Raw genomic sequence first — 12,076 nt, 5'->3', positions numbered from 1 at the left:
TTTTTTTTTTTTTTTTTTTTTTTTTTTTTTTTGAGTCCCTGACACGGACTGGAGAGGACCAAAAAGGGAAAGGGAGCTGACGGTCTTGCTGCCGGTCCCCCGGGGAGGGGCAGGGCGGGGACCCGGGACGCCTGGCTCCCTGCCTCCCGCACTCACCGCGCTCTGCAGCGGTCCTGGGCGAGGCCTGGCTCTGCGGATGCTGGGCGGGGTCTAGTGGCGGCTGCGGATGCTAGGCGACGTTAACTAGCCAGTCTCCGCGGCTTCTGGTCACCTTCCAGGACGACGACTGAGGAGGCTTTGAGGCCGAGCTCTAGAAAAGAAGGCGCGCGCGTGGAGAAGGGAGGGGTCCGAGGGGATCTGGGAGCTCAGAACCGCCAGCTACGAGCCCTACGTAGGAGGTGCTCCAGGGGGACCTCTGCGCTTCCTTTGCAGAAGTGGGGGTGGGGACCAAGGTGTGGGGAGTGGGTGGGTGTGCCCCTGCGCGGTAACTTTCGCACTCCAGCAGAGATGGAAACAGACCCTCTTTGTCATCCATACGGGAGGATTTAGGGATTCTTTTATTTTTAATTTTAATTTTTATTTTGTGTGTTTGAGTATATTGTCTGCATGTATGTAGGTGCACCATATTGTGCAATGCCCTCTGAGGTCACAAGAGGACATCGGATCCTCTGGAACTGGAGTTATGGACGGTTGTTAGCCACCATGTGGGTGCTGGGTATCCAATCCCAGGCCCTCTGCAAGAGCAGCCAGTGCTCTTAACTTCTGAGCCAGTGATTTTTTTTTTTAATTGGAGTTTTGCATTTCATATGGTACAACTTGGTCATATTTAGACCCTCTCCCCTATCTCTACCTCTCCATAGCTCCCACAACTCCCAAACCCCCAGATTAAGGGTTTTAATTTTTTTTTTAATTTTTATTTTATGTGTATGAGTGTTATGCCTGCGTGTATGTAAGTGCACCTGTGTCAGGCAGTGCCTGCAGAGGACAGAAGAGGGCGTTGGATCCCCTGAAACTGTAGTTATGGACTGTTGTTAGCCACCATGTGGATGCTGAGATTTGAACGTGGGTCTTCTGCAAGAGCAGTCAGTGCTCTTAACTGCTGAGCCATCTCTCCACTCCAAGGGCTTTTTTATTTTAAACGTTTATTTTGTGTGTGTGAGTGCACGTGGAAGTCAGAGAACAACTTACATGAGCTAGTCTTTTTCTACTCAGTGAGTCCTGGGGATTGAACTCAGGTCTTCAGACTTGGTGGCAAGTGCCTTTACTGGCTTAGCCATCTCACCAGCCCAAGGGAGGGAGACATAAGGCCTTTGCTAAAAAGGGGGAGGGGTGGCCTATCAATAACAGTTGGGTTTTTCCTAGAGTCTATTTCAAGCCTCCTTGGCCCCTAGTGTAGTAACATCCTGCTCCTACCTAAATCAGTCATCTTTTTCCCCTGGTCACATAGTTTGAGGCACCTCAGGTAGTCTACAGAGGTATACCACTTACTATGCTGTGCCGGGTGGTGGAAGTGTTTCCCTTTTTTTAGGCCAGTGAGATGACTCAGCCGGTAAAGGGCCTTACAGCCTAGCTTGAGGACCTGAGTTCCATCCTCAGGATGCACCTGGTGGAAGGAGAGAAAGATTCCCTGAAAGTTGTCCTCTGACCTCCACATGCCCGCTGTGGCATGCACCTCTCTCTCCCAAAATAAATACATAAATGTAAAAATAAAACACAGCTCTGTTCAGTGTGACATGTTTTTTTTTTGGTGTATGTGTGTGTGTGTGTGTTGAACCCCCAGCCTCAAGCTCTGTACCTCTGAGTACCTTCCTTAGCCCAGTTTGCAAACATTTGAGGAGTGACTCATAGGGTGTGACTCTAAGAAATGTCACCCTTGGCTTCCCAGGTCTGTGTGATTTCGTGTTCACCCAATCTTTTAGGACAGCACCACCACCCAAAAGATGTTGTCCCCAACCTGCCCCTACCACCTTATTTCCAACAGGCTTAGTCTAAGTTCTAGGAGGCTAACTGCTTCGGGAATGTTGGGGTGCATGGACAGATCCCTCCATGGACACACTGACTTCCAGATAAATTGAGTTCCTTGATCATAAACAGTATTGTGTGGTTTAGCGCAACGGTGAATAGATCCATTCATTCATCCTGCACACAGGCCGCTTTTGCAGAAGTGCAAAGGGCAGAGAAAACAAACAAACCCAGAGTTACTTATTCCAGAGAGGAATAACTCATTGCCCGGCCCATGATGGAAGGGGTCCAATGTAAGTTTCAGCTGACCGGGCATTTGGTTAGTCTTCTCATTGGGGGCTCAGCAGCTCCTGCTGCTGCCAGCAAAGTGAGCATCCATCAATGATGTGACTGGCTAAGGTTAGTGAGGGAAATCCATGGTGGTCCACCATGACTGTATTGTTCAGAAGCTTACCAAGTAAGCCCTGAAACAGCTAGGGGAACATTAACCAAGAAACACTGAGTGGCCATCTGGTCTACCACATTGCATAATAAGGTCTTCTGTAACAGAAGTGTTTAAGGGACACAAACTGTGAGGTGGTTTTCACTCCCAACACTTCTAACACCTACACCTTACCAATCTCTCTCTGGCCTGGAACTCACTATGTAGACGAGGCTGGCCTCTAACTCACAGAGATCCCCCCAGTCTCTGCCTCCAGAGTGCTGGGATTAAAGACATGCACCACCACCCCAGGCTTGTTTTTTTAAGACAGAGTCTCACAGTGTAGACCAAGCAGGCTTGGAACTGACTATGTAGACCAGGATATCCATGAACCCACAGAAATCCACCTGCCTCTGCCTCCTGAGATCTGTGTGGAATTAAAGCCGTCTGTGTACCACCACACCCAGCAAATTAAAAAAAGTTTTTTTTAATTAATGTTTATGCATGTGTGCTTGTGCATGTGGGTGCAGGTGCCTGAGGAGATCAGAAGTGTGCCAATTCCGTGGAGGTGGAGTTAAAGGTAGTTGTCAGCTGGGCAGGTGTGGTGGCACACACCTTTAATCCCAGCACTTGGGAGGCAGAGGCGGGCAGATCTCTTTGAGTTCGAGGCCAGCCTGGTCTACATGGTGAGTGTCAGGTCAGCTGGGGCTACTGGGAGACCCTGTCTCAAAAAGACCAAAAAAAAGTACTGTTTGGAGGTGTATATTCAGTCATGTGTAGCCCAAGTGTGGTAAGGCATGGGCTCCAGCTCTCATGGAAGAGCAGAGGTTGGAACAAAGTGCTTTGAGAAGGGACCCCAGGAAGAGGACCAGGTATCAGAATGGACTGGTGGGAGAACATGAGGAAGGTGACAAACACTGCACTTCGTCTTTCTACTGCTAAGGGCAGAGACTTGTGATGCCAGCAAGGGGCCAAATAGATATTTGGATCCATCGGAGAAGCAACAGACCAAGGCAGGTCCACTGGCAGGGTCAGGGGGTGGAATACTCTCCATAAGAATGGAGACAGCCGCTTCCAGTTTCGGTGCAGGGTATTTCCCAGCCCCTGAGACTTCCTCATGACTGGCCTTCTCCAGGCCTTCATAATCCATGACGGCCTTGTTAGTGATGGGTAGGAAGCCAAAGACTAGAAGTCCACAGTGTCCTATGCCTATAACTTCTGGTGCTGCACTCATACCAACAGCATCCACCCCCAGCTTCAGCAGGAGACAATACCCTGCCACAGTCTCCAAGTCGAGGCCTGCCAACATCACATAGGTGGCTTCCCATAGGTCTCGCTGATGTCCCCTTTGTTTCCAGGTACTGAAAGTCCTTCTGCCTCATAGTCCAGTTATAAGTGTCAGACATGTCAGGGAAACAAACTCCAAACCTTTCATCATTGGGACCTCAGAGACAGTTTTCACTATGAAAACCCAGTAGGTTGATGTGATCACGGATCAGCATGATATCTCCAACTTCAAACTTAGGGTTGAGCCTTCCAGCTGCCCTGGTGACCACCAAAGTGTCTACTCCCCCAAGCCAGAAAACCCTCACTGGGAATGTCACTTTCCACCATAGGTGTCCTTACATATACATGGAGCCCATCCTGCATCATTCCATATAATCTGCCATCAGGAACCCAAAACCAGTCGACCAGCATGACTTGACATTGTGCTTTGGGGAAAGACACGTATCTCCTTGTAGTCAAAGATCTGGGCCTGAGTCAGTCTATAGGTCAAATATCCTAACCTAGAACCGCAGATCGCTACCACTTGAAGACAGTGCTTGGTGCAAGACAGAAACCACTCTGCAGTGCTCTGATAATGTTCAGATGTGAATCCCTTGGGCCTCACCGATTGCCCCCCACTGAATCTGTCTGCTTTCAGCTCAGCTGGCCTGAGCCATGTGTTGCTCTCTGGGTCTGGTCTACCTCTTTTTCTTTTTAAAAAATTTTATTTTAATTATGTGTATATAGCTGGGCGTGGTGGCACACTCCATTAATCCCAGCACTTGGGAGGCAGATCTCTCTGAGTTCAAGACTAGCCTGGTCTACATAGTGAATTCCAGGCCAGATAGGGCTACAGGGAGACCCTGTCTCAAAAGAACCAAAAAAAATTTTTTATTATATTTATTCATCCGTGTGTCTATGTGGTCACACATGTGCCACGTTGGGCATGTCTGTTGATGTCACAGGATAACTTTCTTCCAGAGTTGGTTCTTTACTTCTACCATGTGGGTCCCAGGGGTCAAACAAAAGTCATCGTCATCAAGCTTGGTGGCTTTACCCTATGAGCTATCTCACTAGCTTGAAAGCACTTTCCCCTCCCCCATCCTCTTCTTCCTCCTCCTCCCTGTTCTTTTTCTTCTAAAATTTAAACATTTTTAATGTTATGCGTATGAGTGTTCTATCTGCCTGTATCTGTATGCACCATGTGCATGCCTGGCGCCTTTGGAGGCCAGAAGAGGGAGTCAGATCCTCTGGAACTGGAGTTATAGGTGAACTGGCATGTGGGTGTCTGGAGCTGAACCCGGGTGGTCTGTAAGAGCAGCAAGTGCTCTTAACTACTCCAGAACTCATGGTGGGAGGGGAAAACTAACATACATAAATACATATATATTTGGAGACAGGGTCTCCAAATAGCCCTGGCTGGCCTGGAACTCACTTATATAGTCCAGACTGTCCTAAAACTCATGGAGATCCGCTTGCCTCTGCCTCCTGAGTGCTGGTATTAAAGGCCTGTGCCACCATGCCTGGCACATAATATTTTTAATTTAAAAAAAAACAGATCTCATCTTAAAGAAATAAGTTTATCCTCAAATTATATATAAGTGACAATAGCACAGGAACAAAGATCTAGGTTATTCCAAATATTCCAAATACCATTTTCCAACATGGTAACAGTGGAAACGTGAGGTAAATAGCTTATAGCACAGTGGGGAAATCTCTGCTATGGGTCTAAGATGCTATCTGATGACATTCTTAGCTTTGGAGTTAGTGTTCCTACATTCCAAAAGAACACACCTAATAGCCACTGGACATGGGGCCACACAGAAAGGTGGGCAATAAATGGCTATTCCAGGGACCAAGGGAGCCCAAGATAAATTGACTGTGGACCTGCAACATTCCAACGCGCCACAATCACCAAAGTTCTAATCAGTCAATCAGCCTTTATAAAATGTTCAGTGTAGGGGTGGCTTTTTTCTGGGAACTTCAGTACATAAGAAACAATCAGGAGATATTAACTGAGCTACATCCCCAGCCCCCAACTTCTTTTTTTACAAAAAAAAATTTTATGCTGGGCGTGGTGGTGAACACCTTTAATCCCAGCACTCAGGAGGCAAGGACAGGCAAATCTCTGTGAGTTTGAGGCTATCCTGGTCTACATAGTGAGTTCCAGGCCAGCTGGGGCTACAGGGAGACCCTGTCTTTAAAATAATAAAAAAAAAAGACTAAAAAATATTTTATTTATTATTTTTATTTTATGTGTATGAGTGTATTGCCTGAATGCATGTAAGTGCACCCGTGTCTTGCAGTGCTGGAGGAGGTCAAAAGAGGGCATTGGATTCCACTGAAATTGGAGTTGCAGACAGTTGTTAGCTGCCATGTGGGTGCTGGGACTCGAACCCAGGTTCTTTGCAAGAACAGCCAATACTCAGCCACTGAGACATCTCTCTAGCCCAAAATTTCTAAAGTTCTTTCAAGAGCTTCCTGAGGAAAAGTCCCAATTAGCTCACATGGGCTGTGAGGCATTCTCAGTACGCTGAGCAGTCTGGTTGCCCCTGGCCTTGGCATATATTTATCCAGCATGAGGTGAGACTAGGGATTCAGTTTAGTGAGTAAAGGTACTTGCTGCCAAGCCTGATGATCTGAGTTCAATCCCCAGCATGCGTGTAAAGGCAGGAGAGAACCAACTCCATAAAATTTCCCTCTAACCTCCACATGTGCTGTGGCATATAATTATATACACATACACTTCACCTCACACACAAATGATAATAATAAATAGTTTAAGCCAGGCATGGTGGCACACGTCTGTAGTCCCAGCACTTGGGAGGCAGAGGCAGGAAGATCTCTGTGAGTTCAAGGCCAGCCTGGTCTACATAGTGAGTTCCAGGATGAGCTGGCGCTACAGGGAGACCCTGTTTCAAAAAGACCAAATAAATAAATAACTAAATAAATAAATAGTTTTAAAAAATAGATTCCTAAGGGCTGTGGATGGAGCTCTGTTAGAATACTTGCTTAGCAGTCTTGAAGCCCTGGGTTCGAGCCCCAGAACCACATACGTCAGGCATGTTGGCACACATCCATCTGTAATTACAGCATTCCAGAGGTGCAGGCAGGAGGATCAGAAGTTCAAAGTCATCCTTAGCTACATGGTGAATTCCAGGCTACCATGAGCTACTTCAGAACCAGGCATGGTGGCACATGGCTTTGATCCCAGCAATCAGGAGGCAGAGGCAGGTGGATGTCTGTGAGTTCGAATCCAGCCTGTTCTATATAGTGAGTCAGGCCAGCTGGGACTACAGGAAGATCCTAAAATTGTATGTGAATCTGGAGATGGTTCAGTGATTGAGTCTGCTCTGCTCTTGCAGGGGACCTGAGTTCAATTCCCAGCACTCACATCAGGTGGTTTATAACCACCTGTAACTCCAGCTCCAGGGAATCCAATGCCTTCTTCTGGCCTCTGCAGGCACTGTACTCACACATACACAGACCGCCCCCCCCTCAAAACCCAACAGAAACACACAGTCTAAAAAGTAATAATAGGGATTCGCAATACAGATCAGCAGGTAAGACCACTGACGGCTCTTGCCAAGAACCTGGGTTCAGTTCCCAGTACCCAAATGATGGCTAACAACCATCTTTAACTCTAGTTCCAGGGGGTCTGATGCCCTTCTGACCTCCTCAGGCATTGTATGCATGTGGCGCATGTACATACATGCAGGCAAAACATTCCTAAACATGAAATAAATATAAAATAATCCCAGACCTTGGGAGGCAGAGGTAGATGGATTTCAGTGAGATCTTGGCCAGCTTGGTCCACATAGTGACTACCAGGCAGGCAGAGACTAGGGAGACCTTGCCAAAAAACAAAACAAAACAAAATAAATAAATTACTTTTTTTTTTTTTTTTTTTTTTTGTCTTTTTGAGACAGGGTCTCCCTGTAACCCCAGCTGACCTTGAACTCACTATGTAGACCAGGCTGGCCTCGAACTGACAGAGATTCACCTGCCTCTGCCTTCCAAGTAATGGGATCAAGGCATGTGCCAGCATGCCCAGCGTATAAATAAGTAATTTTAAATAGACAGATGTGAGGGCTCATGCCTTTGGTCCCAGCAGAGGCAAGTGGATCTCTGTGAGATCAAGGCCAGCCTGCTCTATATAGCAAGTTCACAGCCAGGATTGTCTCAAAGAAACAAACAAAAAATTAAAAAATTGAAACAATAAAAACATGCTGAAAAGACAGGGAGACCCTGTCTCAAAAAACAAAAAACAACCAACCAACCAAACAATAATTATAATAAATATTTTTTTAAATATGCTGAAAAATAACTTCCTGCTTCTCTTTGCCCATTGACATGAAAATGTTTCCTAGTTCCTGACCTCAGTGACCTGCAGCCCTGATGCAAGTGACCCCCCTGTCAAGGGTCTGTCCACTGGGTTTATCCACGGCCCTCACCCATGAACTACTTTCCTTTGTCTTTTTTTTTGTCTTTTTGAGACAGGGTCGCCCTGTAGCCCCAGCTGTCCTGGAACTCACTATGTAGACCAGGCTGGCCTTGAACTCACAGTGATCCACCTGCCTCTGCCTCCGGAGCGCTGGGATTAAAGGCGTGTGCCACCACGCCCAGCTCCTTTGTCTTTTTCTTAGAACTTCCGCAGTGTTTTTTTATTTTTTACCTGAAGCTCCCAGCTCATCATCTATCTTTGTTCACTTCCTCCCTGCTTTCCTGTAACTCCCCAAACCATCATTTCAGTTCTGTGGGGTGGCCATGTCAGGATACCTAACATCCCTCTGTCCTTCTGTCATTGTGCTGCCCCAGCCTTAGAGAAGAGTAAAACCATCTATCCATGCTTTGTTCTTCTTGTCCCTCAGGAATTGAACACTACTGAAGAAAGTCTTGTGACCAGGACCAGTAAATGTTCTAATGTTCTATGGTTTTATTTATTTATTTATTTATTATTTATTATTTATTTTTGGTCTTTGTAAGACAGAGTCTCCCTGTATCTCCAGCTGTCCTGGAACTCACTATGTAGACCAGGCTGGCCTTGAACTCACAGAGATCCACCTGCCTCTGCCTCCCGAGTGCTGGGATTAAAGGTGTGCGCCACCCCACCCAGCCTAGTTTTATTTATCTTTTATGTGTGAGTGTTTTGCCTGTATGTACATTAAGTGCACCATATGTGTGCAATGTACATGAAGGCCAGAAGAGGGAATCAGATCACCTGAAGCTGCTGTTGCAGATGGTTGTGAGAAGCCATGTGGGTGCTAGGTCCTGAACTTGGGTCCTCTGCAAGAACAGCCAGTGCTCTTAACTACTGAACCATCTCTAATGAGAATGTCCCCCATAGGCTCCAACCTTTGGACATTTTGTCCCCAGTTGGAGGAGCTATTTTGGGAGGTCTTAGAAGGTGTGGTTATGCTTGAGGAAGCACGTCACTGGGGGTGGGCTTAGAGAGTTCTTAAGCCTTGCCAGACCTTCAGTCACTCTCTTGTTTCCTGTGCCTGCTTGAAAACATGAGAGCTTACCTTCTGCTGCTCCTGGTCCAGCCATGTCCTGCCACCATGCCTCCCTGCCATGACAGACTGGAACCATAAGCCCAAATCAACTCTTCCTTCTATAAGTTGCTTTGGTCAGTTGTAGCAGGAGGTCTCCAAAGATGGCATGGACCCAGAGCCCTGGGATTCAACGAGAATTCACTTCACTTCTTGGTCTGCAAATAGCCCATCAAAAGGAGCCCATGCCTCCATACCCTGCCCAGTGACTGCTGACAGACTGTGTGGCTCAGACCAATCAGAAAATATGCCGACTAAAGGGACTTGGGGACGGAGAAAAGGGAAATATAAGGCCTGCCCTCTCCTGCATTAAAGGAGCCTGCAGCACCTCGCCTAGTGCTTGCTTCTACCCGGCTCCTGGGGTCTGTGTGTTGTGACTCCATGCCTCTTGGCCCCCTAATCGGCAAGGGACCTGATCCAGGTCAGGGTCTTCACAGATGGCCTGAGGAGAACCTGTAACAGTCAGTGTTTCTATCAGAGCAACAGAAAAGTAATACAAATGGTTTGGCTATCTTTTTGTGTTACTCGTTTTTTGATTTGTTTGTTTGTTTGTCTTTGAGACAGAGTCTCCCTGTAGCCCAAGTTATCCTGTAACTCCCTACACAGACCAGGCTGGCCTCAATCTGACAGAGAACCACCTATGTTTCCCTCCCCAGTGCTGGGATTAAAGGCATGCACCACCATACCTGACTTGTATTTTGATTTTTTTAAAAGAACATTTATTCTGTGTGTGTGTGCATGTGCACACATGTGGAGGTCAGAGGACAACTTGCTGGAGTTAGTTCTCTGCTTCCACCATCGTGTGGGTCCCAGGGATCAAACTCAACTCATCAGGATTGGTGGCAAGCACCTTTACCTGCTGAACCATCTCACTGGCCCTGTTTGTGGGTTTTGTTTTTGTTTTTGTTTTTTTCCTTGTTTCTGTTTTTGAAAAAGAGTCTCCTGTACCCCAGACTGGCCTTGAACTATGTAGCCTAGGATGATCTTGAACTCCTGATCCTCTTGCCTCTATCTCCTGAGTGCTAGGATTACAGATGGCTTGCACCATGCCCATATTTTTTATTTTTTCAGAGAAGCTCTAGAGAGATGTCATGATTTCCTTGTTTAAGGATGAAAAGCCTAAGCCACGTATGGTGGCACAAACCTTTAATCCCAGCACATGGGAGGCAGAGGCAGACAGATCTCTGTGAGATTGAGGCCAGCCTGGTGCTTTACCTGTATGTATGTAAGTGTACCTGTGTGTGCAATGCTTGCAGAGGCCAGAAGGGGGCATCAGATCCCTGAAACTAGAGCTGAGGCTGGTTATCAGCCTCCATGTGGGTATCGTGAACCAAATCCAGGTCCTTTGCAAAAGCAGCCAGTGCTCTTAACTGTTAAGCCATCTCTCCAGCTCCCTGTTTTGTTTTTGTTTTTGTTGTTTTGAGACCATGTCTGTCCTCCACTTCCTGTGATTGCAGATCTGTTCCACCATGCCCAGATGTTTTCGGTTTTTAAGACTCCATCTCTCACTCTGTAGCCCAGACTTGACTGGGGAACTCACCATGTAGCCCAGGCTGAACTTGAACACATGGCAGCCTCCATCTCCAAGTTCTGGGATTACAGTGATGGGCCACCATGGTTTAGATCTTAAATGCCCCCAGGCAAAGTTCCATGTGTGGGAGGCTTGATCCCCCAGCCAGTGACACTATTTTGGGAGGTTCTAGAAACTTTAAGAGGTGGATGTAGCTGGAGGAAATAAGTCAACAGGGCTCCACCTTTGAAGAGTATGCCATGTTAACTCCCTATTTCTCACTTCCTGTTCACCATAATAAGACCTGCTCCACCAGGCCTGCCCCACCATGATGAACAGAACACGCTGAAACCATGTGCCAAAATAAACCTTTCTTCCTAAGGCTGGAGGCGTGGATCAACAGTAAGAGCACCAGCTGCTCTTGCAGAAGACACAGGTTCAATTCCCAGCACCCACATGGTTGACACCTGTCCTTAACTCTAGTCCTAAGGGATCCACCACCCTCTTCTGGCCTCTGAGGGATTCAGGCACACATATGGTGCACTTACATACATGCAGACAAGACACTTATACACAAAAAATAAATAAGTAAAATATTTAAAGTGTGTCATTCAACTGGACAGAGACAGGCAGATCTCTGAGTTCAAGGCCAGCCTAGCCCACATAGAGAGAGTTTCAGGACAGCCAGGACTGCATAGTGGGACTCTGTGTCAAACAAAAACAACAGTGAATAAACGAACTTTCTTCCTTTAAGTTGTTCTTTCAAGCATTATGGTCACCAAATAACAAACACAGCATTGCTGCTCTTGTGGTTTGGGGCCATCATTAAGCTAAATAGGGTTGCTTGGATACAATCACTGTGATACTGTGGTAGTCGACCTCGTCACCAAGATAGCTACTAGTGGTCTGGTGATGTACCACTCTGGTTTCAATCCCCAGCACCACATAGATGTGGTGGCGCACATCTGTAACCCCAGCTCTTGGGAGGTGAAAGAGACTCAAAGTTCAAGTTCATACAGAACTCAGCGGTAGAGCATTTACCTAACATTTTTCAAAAGTATTTTTTTTAATTTTTTATGTGTATTGCCTCCATGTGTGTAAGTGCACCCAAGTCATGCAATGCCCACAAAGGTCAGAACAGGGTGTCAGGTCCCCTGGAACTGGAGTTATGAATGGTTGTTAGCTGTCATGTGGGTGCTGGGAATTGAACCTGGGTCCTCTGCAAGAGCAGTCAGTGCTTTTAACCACTGACCCATCTCTCCAGCACTTTAAAAAATATTTTCTATTGATTTTTTAGTATTTGTGACCCCTAGGTTTCTAGGTTTAATCCCCAGTACCAGGGTGTGTGGGGGGGGGGTCCACTTG

General features: G+C 46.8%; 1 protein-coding gene and 1 pseudogene across 1 annotated transcript in view; both read right to left on the bottom strand.

The window, feature by feature from the left end:
* The window catches only part of Myadm (myeloid associated differentiation marker), an 11,388-nt gene extending 11,101 nt beyond the window's left edge, over window positions 1–287 (bottom strand). The window contains exon 1 of the mRNA XM_008827726.3: window positions 157–287. The gene's annotated coding sequence lies outside the window, so the exon portion shown is untranslated. The remainder of the gene's footprint in view (window positions 1–156) is intronic.
* Window positions 1–6,714, bottom strand: part of LOC103729701 — a 14,223-nt pseudogene extending 7,509 nt beyond the window's left edge.
* Window positions 6,715–12,076: the final 5,362 nt, after the last annotated feature.

This window comes from Nannospalax galili, unplaced genomic scaffold (assembly GCF_000622305.1).
Source record: "Nannospalax galili isolate Female #2095 unplaced genomic scaffold, S.galili_v1.0 scaffold632, whole genome shotgun sequence".
Classification (NCBI taxonomy): Eukaryota; Metazoa; Chordata; class Mammalia; order Rodentia; family Spalacidae; genus Nannospalax; species Nannospalax galili.
Note: the sequence above shows the minus strand (reverse complement) of the source record. Positions and strands in the feature narration are given on the sequence as shown.